The 17,362-nt window shown below is 34.6% G+C and overlaps 1 protein-coding gene and 2 non-coding genes across 3 annotated transcripts in view; 2 read left to right on the top strand and 1 right to left on the bottom strand.

Annotated features, from left to right (window-relative positions):
* The window catches only part of LOC140753130 (uncharacterized), a 487,125-nt gene that overhangs the window by 17,331 nt on the left and 452,432 nt on the right, over positions 1-17,362 (top strand). The gene's annotated exons all lie outside the window — the stretch shown is intronic.
* Positions 8,872-8,943, top strand: TRNAE-CUC (transfer RNA glutamic acid (anticodon CUC)). The gene has a single exon. It is a non-coding gene; the product is annotated as a tRNA-Glu (tRNA).
* Positions 9,824-9,894, bottom strand: TRNAG-GCC (transfer RNA glycine (anticodon GCC)). The gene has a single exon. It is a non-coding gene; the product is annotated as a tRNA-Gly (tRNA).

Here is a 17,362-nt window from a genome sequence, read left to right as displayed (position 1 = left end):
ACATTATTTCCCTTATCCTTACTATTTTACTATTACTATTTACTATATTCTATAATACTATATACTATACTATATACTATACTATTACTATCCTTATCCTTACTAATCCTTACTAATATTATAAATCCGAATTTTGTACAAAGATAGTCTGAGACCCGAGAAAGGACATAGGATAGTTTTTATCCCGGAAATCCCACGCGAACTAGGGATGACGATCTAAGATCGATTAATCGGAGAATCGATGTTTTGGACCAAAAGTCGATTATTTTAATCGACATTAGTAAGGATTGAATCGTAAACTATGCATATGATCAAGTGATGATCTTTAGCTAAGTTGTTGTCCATGAGCTCACGAAGGTTGGTACGACCAATTTTCGCCAGATGGCGACACTGTCATTCCAATGAAGGTAAGAATTTTCAGTTTTATGTATGTTAGTATGTCATATTATTTTCTTTTAATCGCGGGCGAAGCCGCGGGCAAAAACAAGTATTATTATAAATGTAAATCCAATGAGAGTAAGTTTCAGTTTAGTTCCGACTTAGTGCTTATGTGTGGCCGCCTTTAGGTAGAACTGCAATCTAATTTAGGGTCTACATAATTCCATGGCCGGCATTGTCCACGTATCCTCGAGTGGGATATAGGCGTGTAGGTTGGTTAAATAACATCTCCGGAAGCACGTGTCCCAATAGTGGGACAGTAACGGGTTGAAAATTCGTCGTCAGTTCGATAACCTTTTCAAAAAAATCCCATTTATCTCATTTGAATACAACGGATACGTTTTTGCTTAAATGTTGACAAGTACTCGATTCGTACAATATGATTTCGTGGAAATATTGACATTTGTAATTATAATATCTACGTGAAAATAAAATTCCTTTGTTTGTCTGTATAATTAATACAGTGTTTTAAGCTAAGCTTGTAGGTATGTACTTGACCATATAAAACTATTTTATTTTATAATATGGGAGTAGCAGACGAGCATGCAAACCACCTGGTAAGTGGCTACTGCCGCCCATGGACATCTGTAATCAACCCCAGATAGGATTAGATATTACTACCTGAGGTCGGTCACAGGTAGTAATATCTCTGAGGACTAAGCTGAAACTGAGAAAAGTATGTCTCCCTTACCACACCCTTCAAACCAGAACACAGCAGCGCTTAACACTGCTGTTATGAGGAAGAAATAGGTGTACCGGTGGTGCCGCCGGAGTCGAACCACAAAGAGTTCTACCACCTTCAAACCACTTGTTTTTTAAATATTTGGCATCTGTCTGGGGTAACTAAGGCTTCATCTATGCTTTTTTAGCAGGATTGCTAATTTTAGCAGGATTTTCAGCAACACTGATAGGCGATTTTAGTGCCTCTACCATACTAAAATTATTTACTATGCCTCTACTTCAAATTACATTAGATCTAGAGTTCCTGTGTAAAAATTTAAAGAAAACTAGTCAGCATGCGAAAAACTAACACGGATGCGGTCACCAACATAAACTTATGAACAATACGAGAACCATCCATCTAATAGCTTATGTAAATATGAAAATACAAGGTTCAAGGCAGTCTACTATGTTGTTACCTCTTAGGCATACATATTTATCTACTACTATCCAATATTTTGCCAATCTGATCCAATCCAATGTTTCGATCTTTGGTAGGCAAACATTAGATAGATTGCTTATTAACAACGGACGGGGATACCAACTTTTGTATAGATAATCCTGATGATGTTTGTGAAGTTGAGTCTTCTGAATTCATTATACGATTGGTCAAATACACAGTTACTATTATTTTCTAAAGATAAATAAATAAATACTTTTACATAAAGTTATATTATATACGATTATACATCTCATATGATCTATAGTTGCTAAATATATTGCGCAAAACTAATTTAGAATGAGTGCTAACAAATAGGTCCCTAAAAGCATTTGTCTTACTAAACGTAGGTCTTATATTTCAGAAGCTAAGATTTATCTGCGTCATCCGTCACTAGTAGGTCCCATCCGTAAGAAAAGTTATACGATATTTTTATTTACTTTGTTTGAAGACTTTATTTTTATATTTATTTTAAGTAAAACCAGCAAGGAGACATGAAGGATAGCCGCATGGAAAATATAGCGCCTTCCAAATTCATATGGTAATACCCCACATTTCGAGTTTTTCGGTATTTTCGGACATTGGCTTATGTGTCTTTGTATATACAAAGACACATAAGCTAAAAACCATATCCAGAACAGAAATTTAAATTAATTTAGGTAGATGTGTCTGGCCGGGAATCGAACCTGGAAGCCAACTGCGTGTTACACTAGCATGGTGACCGCTCTACCCGGGCAGTCGTGGTATAATAATTATACTATTTTCAAAGATGCTTCCAGGGCCTGATTAACCCTTAGGCTAATTAGGCTGCAGCCTAGGGCGCGAGTATCGGGGTGGCGCGCCAATTGTGTCTTCGGCACTATTCATTTCATTCTAGTAAAAAAAGTCAAAACGAATATATTACTTTTGAGGTCTATCGTAACGGTGGGCGCGCGTCTTCATAATTAGCCTAGGGCGGTCAGAACTCTTGATCAGTCGCTGGATGCTTCTAACAGCATCACTACTATACCTATATCTGCCTTGTAATAGTGGTGAACCGCTGAACTATGTACCTACGATAAATGATTTTAGTTTAATGGCTTTCTCTTAAACTTGTTAATATTTATATTTTCATATTACGATTACAAGACGAAAATAGTATAACATATAACCTAAAACAGAAAAACAGCAGTGATAGCCTAGTGGTCTCTATAACGCGGCCTCTCGAGGGGTCCGAGGTTCAAATCCCAGGCACGCACCTCTGATTTTCAAATTTATGTGCGTATTAGAAATTAATTATCACTTGCTTAAAACGGCGAAGGAAAACATCGTGAGGAAACCTGCATACCTGAGAGATTTAAAAAAAAAATCTCAAAGGTTTGTGAAGTCTACCAATACGCACTTGGCCAGCGCGGTGGACTATGGCCTAATCCTTCTCATTCTGAGAGGAGACCCGTGCCCAGCAGTGGGACAGTGATGGGTTGATGATGATGATGATGATAACCAAATAGTACAGAATCACTTGAACATCTGTCTTACAAAACAAGTGCTTACATCATTCAGGTTTAATATTTTTATACTTAAAACACACGTGATGCATTACGTAATAATTATATTTAATTTTGTTGATTCCACGAACGGCAGAATAACTTAATTATAACTATTAATATTAAGATTTGATTATAAAGTGTGGGCGGGCTGGAATGACTTCACATTGCATTACTTTTTTTAGTCTGTGGTTGAGGCGTAATGGATAAATTATAGAGCTTATGCTCTATTACTTAATCATTATTACTTACGGATCGATAAAATAAAAAAAGAACATTGTTAGGTGTTAGAATAACGTAAGTTTAGAGCTCGATTCCAGTATGCAAGTCGTACATTATTTTGACGATCTGTGAGGTGAAGCGGTCATAATCTGGTGTCATACGTCGTGGGTTCGAACCGTGGGTTCGTTCAGAGTTCGAACCCCAGTCAGAGATATCCAAATGACGAAGGAAGGGTCGGTCCGCCCCGAGCCTTCGATCCTGGGGGGCCTCCAAGCACAGTTGCTAAAAAAAGGTAGCCAGATAGTCAAATAGTTCTATGACATATCTGTCATTTTGTAAAATCAAATATTTTTTACAATTTTGGGGGCCTCTATTGAAATTTCCGCCCTGAAGTCCGATGTGAAGTCGATAGCAAAAGTTTATGGGTGACACTATCTAATATATAAAATTCTCGTGTCACAGTTTTCGTTGCCATACTCCTCCGAAACGGCTTGACCAATTTTGATGAAATTTTTTGTGCTTATCCGGTATCTATGAGAATCGGCCAACATCTATTTTTCATCCCCCTAAGTGATAAGGGTTGTTCACCCTTAACATTTTTTCAGGTCAGCTAGTTTAATAATAAGTGGGCATTTTCCTTTGACACACTATTCCCCAGAAACAGATTCCTTGTACCCATTCTTCACAGATAAAATCTCCCGTTACCATAAAACAAACGAATTGTGTAAAATGCATATGATTACCGAAGAATGTTAATTGGCCAACTTTCTTCCACGCTCCATGCGTACAATTTCTCCCGGTTACGAGATCATAACGCACTGGTAACCGCTTGGCTAGTTAACTATGTAAAAATTGGCCAAGTGCAAGTCGAACTCGCAGGGAGGGTTCCGTACGGCGAATATTTTCATATTTTTTTATTTGTAGTATCTAAAGTAAACACATTGTGAAAATTCTATCTACCTATTACGGTGAAATAGATAAAGCGAAAAACGTCGAGAAATAACGATTTCTTGTATGGCGACCCCCATTTATTATGAACTTTTAGCATTTGCTGTTATAGGGTCCACCTTATACATACTCTCTAATAATCTATATACTCTCTAATAATCTAAATACTCTCATATCTCTAAATAGGGTTCCGTTTTTACCCTTTGGGTACGGAACCTTAAAAACTAACTGTTTTGGTAACGAGGCGTTCTAACTTAGTCCTGGCTAGCAACTGGCCGGTTTCAGGTGGAACTCCTTTTCCTTTTCCTTTTGGAGTCCATTGAGGGGGTTCTTAAGTTGCAGTGGCTATTTATCATCAGGTGGATAACACGGTCTTATGCTACTTAAATATAAAAAAAAGTATTACACAACTTTTATTCTCAGACTTAGTTACAATTTTTTCGCTCACCTATATGTTTCGTACACATGATAGTTACTTATTTGTTTTTTTAATTACATAACTGTTATAATTTCAAAACGGTCATGTCTGTTGTCCATACAATACATACAATATTTTATTTTTAATTTTGTTGTACCGACGCGCCTTTCTACGTCTAAACTTTATGGTTTTCTTGACTTTCTTCAATCGGAAATAGATGTCGTTATTATTATAATAATTATAATAAGAAATATTTTTCATGTGTGTAACTAAATGAGTAATGATTTTCTTCGTTTCCTCATTAATTACAATAGTTAAAATATTATCGTATTCACTTTTATGTAAACAGAGAACGTCACTTGCAATGCAAAAGATAAAGTTATCACATTACGAAGTGGATAAAAAATAGAAGTTATAAAACCACGTAGAAGTAGATAATATTCGTAAGGTCGATGTGTCGACATTATCTTTTTACTGTTTATCGGCTGAGTTTTGCAATCTTGCCTGTGAAACTAAATGTAAGCGATACGAGGAGTTATTTCGAGTTTTGAAGATTTTCAGGGTCAGACTCTGTAATCTACATTATTCTGAAAAGTGATTTCAGGGTCAGATGGTCGGCTCTTTAGTATTCACCTTATTCTGAAAAGTTAAAAAATAGTTTAAATAATGTTATTAACAAGTGCTTTTAAAATTTTGAATTTAGTCGATCGATCAAATTAATTTTAACTTTGTCTGTATGTTCATCTTTTGACGACCTGCGTAGCGGAGTAATCATACCCGTTTGATACGCAGGGGGTTCCAGGTGCTATCTCCGGCTAGATAGACATCTAAATGATGAATTTAGATTTTTTTTCTGGGTTTCGGTGTGTGTATTCATGGCAACCACATAGGAAAAATAATAATGTGAGGTTATAAGCTTAGAATTATTACGTAAATTTTCGTTATTTTTTTGTAAATCACATACAAACGACACGAAAGTAAAAGTATCTATTAACTGCATCCTGGACCCATAAATTATGAAAAGAACCCGTGACTCTCCTGTCAAGGGAAAGCCTACAAACACCCTATTGTACTACGTTAGTAAAAAGCAAATAAAGAAAATTCTATACCTACGTTTAAACAACCATTTCCTGTAGTGTCTGAACTAGATAACTTACCTCATACGCCACTCAATTTGAACATGCATTTCGCTAGTTTCCCAAGCTCATTACCATGCGAATGCCATGCTGTTTCCATGCTGACGTGAACTAACATTTGCTCGCTACTTACTACAAGGTTTATTGACGTGTTGACGTCAGGGCTGCCAATAAATAATACGCTATAATTTTACCCGAAAATAGCATATTGGAAAAAATATATAAATTGAAAAAGAACTTATATATATATACCTAATAAGAATATAAGCGACGCGTGTCTGTACATCGAAAACACTAAATTGAAAAAAGTATATTGGCGGATTGAGATTTAGGAATAATAGCAATTTCTATAATTTTTAGAATGTTAGTCTGTTTCTGTACGTTTGAAATCACAGTTCGCCAAAACTGCTAAATATTTATTTAATTCAAATTCATCTTATCTACCAAATTAAAATTTAGAAGTATTTTTGTGAGTACATAATATATGTAGAGCACACAATTTCACTTTACCGATGTGCTCGACAGATAGCGTTATATTCTGAATCAACACGAAGTTCCAGGCATAGCTCGTAAAAAATAAATTCCTTTATTTTCAAAATTAAACAACAATTATACATAGTAAAAAAACAGAGATTTAAGTTAAAGCTTGGTCATTCTTAATTTAGTATAATTAACTTTCTTGAAACTTCGATCTATGTTTTTTAACGTTATGAAATGTTTATTGCGAATTATTAGATACTTGGGAAAAAATCGTAAGGGAACTTATGGGAACTAAATAATTTTCCTGGTACATACGTACTATGCCTTTTCACTCAGAGACCAAAAGCAATAAGAACCATGTGTTGCACTTATAATTGTCATAAAACAATGTGTCATAAGGCTATGGAACAAACAAACAAACAAAAATACAGATTACCACAAAATAAATTATATATGAAACCCTAAAAATCAAAATTAAACTCATTACACCCCGCCTATACCAAAGTTGTAAAGAAGCCCTTGTGTAAGCCCAAATGTAAGCCCTTGAAGTTTCCGATTTGCTTTGTAAGTTTGACTTCGGCTTGATGACACAGCTGTGCTCGTTAGCGGGTTTTTTGTTAATTTTACTCATTAACAGAATACGGAATTAGCAGAATATGCAAATTTCATGTTTGGCATAGTGGCCATGAATATGTAAAAGTTTTTGACAGATATACTCTTAAACTGGTATATTTTAAGGTAAATGAATAGGCTTTTAGGTAAACGTGCATCTCGTAGATACATTTTTTGTTTTTCAGAAGGCATAGTGGTTAAAAGCTGATAGATATCTGAAATCAACCCTAAGTAGACTTAAATCTTGAAGTTGATTATATACACAATTTTGCTAGAACTAAGTTAATTCTGTTGTTTTTAAATCGAATAACAACTTGTATACCAGATTTATACCAGTTTTCTAGTCGTTAAAAATAAATTAATTATGAAAACTCAGTGTAATGTAGTATGTAGGTGAGAAGTATGACTTAGCAAAAACTTTGTAGTTTCGTTGTCAACGGCTCTGTAACTAAGCGTATATAATTCGACTTATTACATAAATCGACGCGTTATGTATTCGTGTAACGTGACGAATTCAGATATTTAGCCGTCTATCCAGCTGATTCTATGTTTTTTAGATCATAAATATTCGAACTCATACGTTAAATACGTAGTCAACTTTGTAATATTTATGGGTACAAAAAAGTAAAATTACACCTGTCCACTTAGTTACATCCTTTCAAGTCAAAAGTAGAGTTGGTAGAGCAGGCTGTAGACACATTTTTCCTCTGAAGACTAAGTTAGTAGGTTTTGTGTACCTTTCTGGTATACATAAGAAGTAATAGGTGAATACGTTCGCCGCTGAATCATGAAGGGTATTAGTCTGAAGTCAAATGATGATAAATTCTACCAATTTACCTTTTAACTAATTAAATCTGCAGCAACATGTGTTTTATATAAAATCACGAAATTTAATCGCCGATCGCTGTCGATGATCGTTAATTTGAACAACTCCTTAGAACTATTGAGATCGACATGACGCAGTAGAGCTCTCGTTTTAAATATGTCACTTCAGTTAATTTTAACTGGTCTAGTAACGTTTCCTACTGACCCAAATGAGTTGGCAGTTATTAGTTATTTTTGATCTTACCGGGTGCAAAACTTTGTATAGGTGGTAAGTTTTGACGGTGCCGTACCTATAGAAAAACCGGATACTATAACTAATTACTACTAATACTAAAAGTCTGTTCTGTCTGTCCGTCTCATCATCATCATCAGCAACCCATTACTGTCCTACTGCTGGGCACGGGTCTCCTCTCATAATGAGAAGGATTAGGCCATAGTCCACCGCGCTGGCCAAGTGCGTATTGGTAGACTACACATACCTTTGAGATTTTTTTTATAAATGTCTTAGGTATGCAGGTTTCCTCACGATGTTTTCCTTCACCGTTTAGCAAGTGATAATTAATTTCTAATACGCACATAACTTTGAAAAATCAGAGGTGCATGCCGATTTGAACCTCGGACCCCTCGATCTAGAGGCCGAATTTCTTAACCACTAGGCTATCGCTGTCCGTCTATGGTGCTCTATTTCTTTAACCTTAATAGTTAGGAACCTGAAAATTTACCGTCCGCGTGCATTGCATCATTATTTGATTACTAAGTATCTTCTATTTTAACAAAAATACTATCAAAAATGTTTAAGATTAAAAAAGCAAACGTAACAGAATTTTAATTGAAAAGGATTCATTTTAATTTTCTAATAATGACTTCTTATAGCCCGCGCCCAAACTGCTAGTACGCTCTGAAGTTGACGCGAGCGGGTATAGCATTCCATTTGCTATGGCGACGTGTTTCATTTCTATATTCAGAGCGGACTAGTTTTACACGTACTATACAATTATTTAAATTGAGTTCAATATTTAAAATTAAAATAAAAGCTCATACTTTTACATACGCTTTTACAAATCATAAATCTTTCTTATTATACGAAATTTTAAACTATTTGATACATCCGATATGGTCTAGTGGCTAGGATACCTGGCTCTCACCCAGGAGGCTCGGGTTCGATTCCCGGTATCGGAATAGTTATATGTTTTTTTTTGTTCGCTTTTCTTATATTATTTTTCATTTGTTTTTATAAAATTTTCATAACAATTGTAAAGTACAAAACAATTTGCATAAAATATTAATTGATTGATTTGTAATTTATTAATTCTTTTTTCGACTATTCTGAGTTAAAAAGCTATCGAAAGCTTTATAATTAATTTCATAATTATTGTTTATACGTAATATGTTATTCCTGCAATTGTACTTATAGATAGCAAGCTTGTAATCATGATATTTAGGAATTAAATCCACAAACAAATATGGTATTAGGTCGATTATTAATATTCAATCTATCCATAATTTCTACTAAAGATCGAAGAATGACAATCTGTGGAAATGTCGATCTTCGATATCAAAAGAATTAACTATATCAATTATTTATATCTGAATATTATAATTACAGATATATATACAATACATACAATAATTATACACAAGTAATAAAAAAAAAATTAAACAAAATCTTTAAATTAAATTCCAAAATTATTGATAGAGGCCGTTAGTTACATTTTAAGAACAGTCGGAACTCGGAACGCTTCTGACGCGGTTCATTTGCTTCGTACGCTTCGCTTCCCCTCGTTTCCCTTTCTAGGAAGTAACCACAAACGTTGTACGAGTATAGGAGATCGAAGAGGGGATCAGAATAAAAAAAAATATAATTTGTTACAATTATACAACAAAATTTGTAAATCAATTGATTTTTAAATTACTTATATTTTCCTTACAATTGTACTTTTACAAAAATATTATGATGATTAATAAAAAAAACATTAACTTTTTCCGAGTAAACCATTTATTAAAAGCAATAAAAAATAAATGTTACAAAACAAAAAAGAAGCCATCAGAAATACAAATATGCATCGGCCGGGAATCGAACCCGGGCCGCCCGCGTGGCAGGCGAGCATTCTACCACTGAACCACCGATGCTTGTACTATTAGTGTCGATTTTAAGCATATGTTTTACCACTGAGTAGCTAATAGTTATACTATATTTTTCAGACTCCAGAGGGTGCTCTCCCGCTGATACTCTATTAATTAGTAGCTAGAAAATATTTTGTAATTCAAGAAGAGCTGAATGTTGTTTGATCTAAAAGAGAACAAGTAATTAATTTAAAAAATCAAAAACCCGACTGCACCAAAAAGGCTGAAGTAGAATTTCCAAAAGCAGTGAAATAGGCATTTCACTATTTTCGGTCATTATTTTACCTCGTTAGAGGTAGAATTTCATTATTTTTATCCAACAAGCCTAATACAAAATTTCATAGTGTTTGCTTCAAAATTGACGATTGTTCAAATGAACTTTTAACCCTTATTTTACACTCTACGGGTTTGATTTTTCGGAGAGGGATAAATAAGTGTGTCCTTGTTCCTATCCAGAAAGCCAAATACAATATTTTATAGTAGTTGCTTCAAAATTAAAGGATTTCAAAAAACTGTTTTCCCCTATTTTACCCTCTTAAGGGAAGAATTTCCAAAAGGCCTTTCTTAGTACTTATTCACGCTATATAGTGAACCTATGTGCAAAATTTCAGAACTGTAAGGTCCTTGGTTTAGGCTATACGTTGATTTCTGAAAAATGAAAAAGGCATTTACTTAGTCAGTCAGTCAGTCACCTTGCTCTTTTATATATAAACAAATATGTTTTTATAATCTCCGTTTAATTTCCTTTCATTTGATACCCTACTCGATAGGTTCGGTTTACTTTTTTTTTTAAATGTGTTACTATTTCGCGCCAAAAATCCGCCATTTTGATTTTTTTTTAGTAATATCTATCTAAGGACACTCGGGTCATTGAGACAAATATAATGACACCTTAAGTGTTGAAATTCATCCAGCCGTTTGTTAGATCGGATCAAATAAAGAAAGACAAACATACAAGATACGCGCGAAAAACATAACCCTTCCTTGGCAGTCGGGTAAAAATGTCAGTAGGTATAAAAGTTTACTTATCATCTCGGCTACTGCCATAGTTTCTGCACGTATGAATTACTATATAATTTATTTATATACTAGCTGACCCGGCAAACGTTGTGTTGCCATATAAATAAAAAAAATGTTAAGAGTAAATAACCCTTATCACTTAGGGGTATGAAAAATAGATAGTAGCCGATTCTCAGACCTATTAAATATGCATATAAAATTAGGGAAAAATCGATAAAGCCGTTTCGAAGGAGTACGGTAAGTAAAATTTTGACACGAGAATTTTATATATAAGATTTATTTGGTTTACCAACAATTGTTCTAACAATAACTTCTTACAACATACACTACGGACTTGCAGTTTTACGCGCACTGTACTTGTACAGTGCTATACGTGAAGAATGGTAGCTATTTTTGAAAAAGTAATTCCAATCGAGTACGTGCCTTAAATATAAAATTATTATCCCTCTTATTATGTTTATAGTCTTAAGGTTCGATTACGTTTACGTTATACTATATACGTTTATATTTACGTTTATCCGATTTTTAGTAAGAATTTTTAAGTAAATTATTAGTAGAGAAATGCGAAAGGGAATGGTTATGCCGGCTTTTGGATATAATAATAATGTAAAATTTTGTATACTTTTAAATAATAATTTTGATTTTCATAAAAAAAATGCTCGTGGGTAGGTATATTTTGATGTGCCATCCCGCTTAAGCCAAAAAATGCATGCTTTATCAAAAACAGGCGGTGAAAGTTCTCATATTACCTACTACATAAGTTATAAAAAAATATTAAAACGGTGAAGGAAACATCGTGAGGAAACCTGCGTACCTGAGAGATTTATATAAAAAAAACATCTCATAGGTATGTGAAGTCTACCAATACGCACTTGGCCAGCGCGGTGGACTATGGCCTAATCCTTCTCATTCTGAGAGGAGCCATGCCCAGCAGTGGGACAGTGATGGGTTAATGACTAAGTTATAAAAAGTTTGGATTACTACAGTGTCTATTTCAAATTGTTCGCTGCCTCAAATAACAAAATAATTTATGTAAGATTATTTACATTAATTTTCATACATTACCTTACCACTTAAGCAAACTTTAAACTTGATTTACAATAGCTTATTGTAATTTACTAAGCTTACAAGGTATTTACTGCTGGTTTGTGAATAACATTAACAACGATGATAATAAATTAAATATAATCTCTGCGATAGTAATAAAATATATACTTTTAGCGTAGAGCAAAGTACCTTTAATATGTTATATTTAATATTGATCGAATATTACTTGGATAGTTCTTAAAAAAATCCTCATTATTTTCTAGCTATTTTGACTACACATAACTATAAAATCATGAGCTATAAAATTGATCAAAGAAGTATTAATAGATAGTAAACGTTTTTTGGGGTTCCACCGTGGTACCATCTTTACTCATTCCTGCCTTATAAAAGCAATAAGCCAACGAGGCTTTAAGCCGTACCATCTTAGCCGTCAAAGTATCACATATATAAAAAAAATACTATATTATACTAAACTTAAAGGTATTCGATAGTTTAAAATCAAGAGAAATCTTAGTAATTCACTCATTCTATTGTTTTGTAGTACATAGTAGTCACATTTAAGAATTATCATATTAAAATAATAAATATATAAAATTTCAAACAAAATATAAAATTTCAATTAAAACTTAAATAATTAAATATATATAATTAAATATAATTATTTAAGTTTTAATATTTCTTTTTTGTTTAAATTATATTTTTTGTGTATATTGTATATAGATTTTAAGTTTGTAAATAGATAGATATATTATATATAATTATGTTACTTATTAAAATGAATAATAAATAATATATAGGTATAATAGTAATGTTACTATTCATAAATTTCAATAAACTACAAAATAAAATAACAGTTTTACGACTACAATGTTTAAGTGTTCCTTCCAATAATGGCGTTGTTATTAAATATATGAAACTATAAATTAAATTTAATGTTTGTAATAAAAATATTCTGAAGAAGAGCCATTACTTGCAGAAATATTATTTTTAGAATTCGATTAAAGCTGTACATTATGCTTCAGTCCTTGCTTGAGGCGAAAGGGAGACTCCCTTTACACTCCCGTTGATGTTGGGCGAAAAATACGTAAAAAAATCAGAATGATGTTCTATCATAGTGATTGTAACGTTCGCTATAAAATAACAATAAGCGTTCTTAATGCGTTTAGATTGTCCCATTTTTGTCGCGCGGTTCATCTGCGTTGAAAATCAATGTCCTCTTTTCTAACACTGATGTATCTAAGGGACACAGACTTTTCCGAGGCGTTCCAGCTTAGTCCTCAGGGGTAGCGGCGCATCTGTGGCCGACCTCAGGTAGGAATATCTAATCCTATCTGGGGTTGATTACAGATGTCCATGGGCGGCAGTAGTCACTTACCATCAGGTGGACTGCATGCTCGTCTGCTACTCCTATATTATAAAAAAAAATCTATTCCTACTTCACCTCGCTTCACATTCAACACTCTTCACACGTAATACATTCCTAAAAACTACATTTATTGACCTTCGAGTCTAATAAGAAGGCGCATACTATGAAGATATTAAGTTAAATCTCCGGTTCTACATTACAGGTGTTTATCGTAAAAGTTTCCTTAATACGTCATATATTAAAATAAGTAACCAAATCCGACGTCACAACTCACGTTGAACTCATAAATGTGACTGAAACTCATAAATGTGTGTGAAATAAAAATGACTTATTAAATCTCATATATAAAATTCTGGTGTCACTATGTTAGTTACCGTACTGCTCCAAAACGGCTTAACCGATTTTCACCAAATTTTATATGCATAATTAGTAGGTCTGAGAATCGGCTACTATCTATTTTTCATACCCCTAAGTGATACGGGTTGTTCACCCTTAACATTTTTTTATTTATATGGCAACACACCGTTTGCCGGGTCAGCTAGTATATGAATATAGTTTTAAATGATGTATTACGTATTTTCATTTTACTTTAGTCTAAAGTTCATGTCAAATTAAATACAGAAGCTTAGTCATATTAAATACGATTATGTACGTTATGTACGTTTGTCATCGGAGACTTATTTATTTAGAATCCCTTTATTTATGACCAACTTTAAGAACAAACGAACACAACACATAAGTTCACGTTCGGATGCTCCGCGAGAGTGTGTTTATGCAATAAAGAACCACGCTGCACTCGCCGGGGCAAGTGCAGTGCACTTACGTTTTTGTCGACTGCAAGTAAATAATAAATGTTGGGTGAGCATGCAACATTTATTATAGCGTTAGGCCTGGGACATACTGCGACAAAGGAAATAAAACGTTACTTTAAAGGTAGTTTTGCTAGCTTGCTAGTTTTGAAGATATTTAAACGACTCGTGTGGCGGAGCGGTTACTATACTTACCGGTCTGACGCGCAGAAGGTCGCGGGTCCGGTCCCTGGCCAGACAGATATAGCAAAAAAGCAGTTCAACCGATGGTAAGTGGCAACTGCGGCCCATTTACATCTGTAATCAATCCCAGATAAGATTAGAGTCCTAACTGAGGTCGGCCACAGATGCGGTGCTATCCGTGAACACTAAGTTGGAATTCCTCGCCAAAGGTTGTTGTTTGGCACACACATAATAATCTTTATATTATAAACAAAAAACAGAAGTATTTCAGTATAATTAACAGGTACATACTCTAAATATGTGGTCCTATTTTCTATAAAACCTTCAGTGTAAAGCCACCTGTATTCGTGATTATTCGCAATTGCTATTAACAACCTCTCGTGACCAGCCGAGCGTCGAACCCGGGACCGTCACGCCACGCGCTCAACGTCACATCTCATACAAGCCATTCTAACCCTTTAGACACACGCATAGGAAGTCGAGATCTGTCGTGTAATAAAACAATAACAGTTAACGTTTAACTGGGAATTGAACCCGTTGGTAGTTATAAGGCTATTAGAACTATAAGGTCGGTTATAAGGTAGGTGAGATACTTCAATGTTTAATTCAACTTTATTGATGTTTTTGACACGCTTTGTGGGGATCGTGTTTTGAAAACGATGTGTAGTCAATACCAAATAGAATTGAAAGCTTAGTTCGGATGTTGCTACCCGCGAAGATTTAATTGGAAGTATATCTAAATATATATAACTCAAAGGTGACTGACTGCCATAGTGATCTATCAACGGACAGCCCAAACCACTGGACGGATCGGGCTGAAATTTGGCATGCAGGTAGATGTTATGACGTAGGCATCCGCTAAGCAAGGATTTTGATCAATTCTACCCCCAAGGGGATAAAATAGAGGATGAAAATATTACTTCGTAACGCGGGCGAAGCCGCGGGCAAAAGCTCGTATAAATTATCTTTATTATCGCACCCTTTAAGCAAAAGTTGAGACTATTGGGCAGACATTGGGCGGCGGTGGTGTTTCCGGAGACGAAACACGAAGCCACACCACCACCTTCCAATTACAGTTTTTTCTCATTACTAGAAATATGGGAACTCTAGAGGTGGTGGAACCCTCTGGGATTCGACTCAGGTTGCTGTAATCTGGTTTGTAAGGGAGACATACCTTTCCGAGGACTCCAGCTTAGTCCTCAGGGGTTACGGCGCATTTGTGACCGACCTAAGCTAGTAATCTAATTTTATCTGACGTTGATTACAGATGTCCATGGGCGGCAGTAGCCACTTACCATCAGGTGAACTGCACGCTCGTCTTCTACTTCGATATTAGAAAAAAAGATCTTCAGTAAATTAAAAATGATATCGTTTTGTAGTTATAAGTGACTGTTACTTGTAAGTTTTAAAAAGAGGAAAACTACTTTAATATTTCTATGCTTGCAAGTTGTTAGCTCTCGGATATTTTCTACAGTTTACAGTGTCTACAGTCAAAGCAATGGAACTGAGTGAAAGTTACGATGTTGTTGAAAAATTGAATTTTCTTCTTTTCAAATTCTACAATGGTAATGAGATTGGTTCAGTTGCGAGTGCATTAGGAATAAGTATCTTAAGTTTTCTCAGTATCTTTATTTGTGTAATGCTATTTATTATAATATAGGAGTAGCAGACGAGCATGCAGTTCTCCTGGTGGTAAGTGGCTACAGCTGCCCACGGACATTTGTAATCAACCTCAGATTAGATTACTCTAATGTCTACCAAAAGTCGAGCAAAGACGAATCTCGAACAACGAATTGTTACGCCTGAAGACTAAGTAGGAACATCTCGGATGAGTATGTCCTTTACCACACCTTTCAAAACGAAACTCAGTAGCTCCTAACACTGCTGTTATTAGGTAGATAGAGGTGGATAGAGGTGGTGGTGGTGCTTCCAGAGACAAACCACAAAGGTTGTAAAGAGATTTCCACGGACGGAAGAAGACATTTACCGTGCTCTTCTGGACATCAATAATTTAAAAAATCCCTAATAAACTCAAAATTAAAACTATTTCTTTTTTATACAGGTTTGCGGAGCATAATCCACCACATAACGGCATAACGGAGCAAATTGCAGAGTTGTTACCCCGAAGCAAAATAAAACAAAGAGAATGCTGCCGCCTCATTATTCTTTCTGACTTCATATGAAACAAGGGAAGGTTGAACCCCATATTTCTGAAGACTAAGCGTAACCTAGTTTGTGAAGGTTTTTACGTAATATACAGAGTTTTTTGGGTTCCGTTCCCAAAGGGTAAAAACGGATCCCTATTACTAAGACTTCGCTGTCTGTCCGTCTGTCACAGGGCTCTATCTCCGGAACAGTAATAGATAAACGCTTGAAAATTTTACAAAGGATGCATAACGGTGGCCGCTATAACAACAAATACTAAAAATAAAAAAGTGGATTATTAAAGAGGGTCTTCATCTTCGATCGTCTCGATACAATAATTTAAATTTTGTTTGCCAAAGATCGAAATTAGACTATTTCTAATAATAGAGGAATATCTTTCTGCGCTAGTATCAACGTAGTGACCGTATGAAATCAGCTATTTCCAAACACAACCCTGTTTTTCGATGTTCCCGAGGGACTCCCCCGCGACCTACTTCCGGGAAGTTGTGAAACGTTCTAGAACGTTTATTTTTTCTCTTTTAGTTCGTTTTACATTATTTTCATACAAATTTTTAACAGTTTTTCTAAAATGCTTTCCCGTATAAATGCTAAGAATTATGAGTTTGTAAAAATAATAAAAGGATGTAATTTGCCATTGTTGAAAAGAAGTACCGTTTAGTGCTAATGATTTGTAATAGTCAGCTAAATTAGGCCTAGTACCTTTCCCAAAATGTAGTGCTGTATGATAAGTACTCTTCATAAGCAATACTTTATTATCGTGCACTTAGTAATTATGGTCACCAATTTAGGAAGATTGATCTTCTTACCTAAGTTTATAATGTTGTTAAAATTATGTTAAAATATCTCGTGATTTTTCCTTAAAATGCCCTTTAAATTAAAACAT

This window comes from Epargyreus clarus, unplaced genomic scaffold, assembly GCF_041222505.1.
Source record: "Epargyreus clarus isolate Ecla_fem2 unplaced genomic scaffold, WU_Ecla_fem_2.2 ptg000026l, whole genome shotgun sequence".
In the NCBI taxonomy this organism is placed as follows: Eukaryota; Metazoa; Arthropoda; class Insecta; order Lepidoptera; family Hesperiidae; genus Epargyreus; species Epargyreus clarus.
The sequence above is the reverse complement of the archived record's forward strand: the minus strand, read 5'-3'. Positions and strand labels throughout refer to the sequence as shown.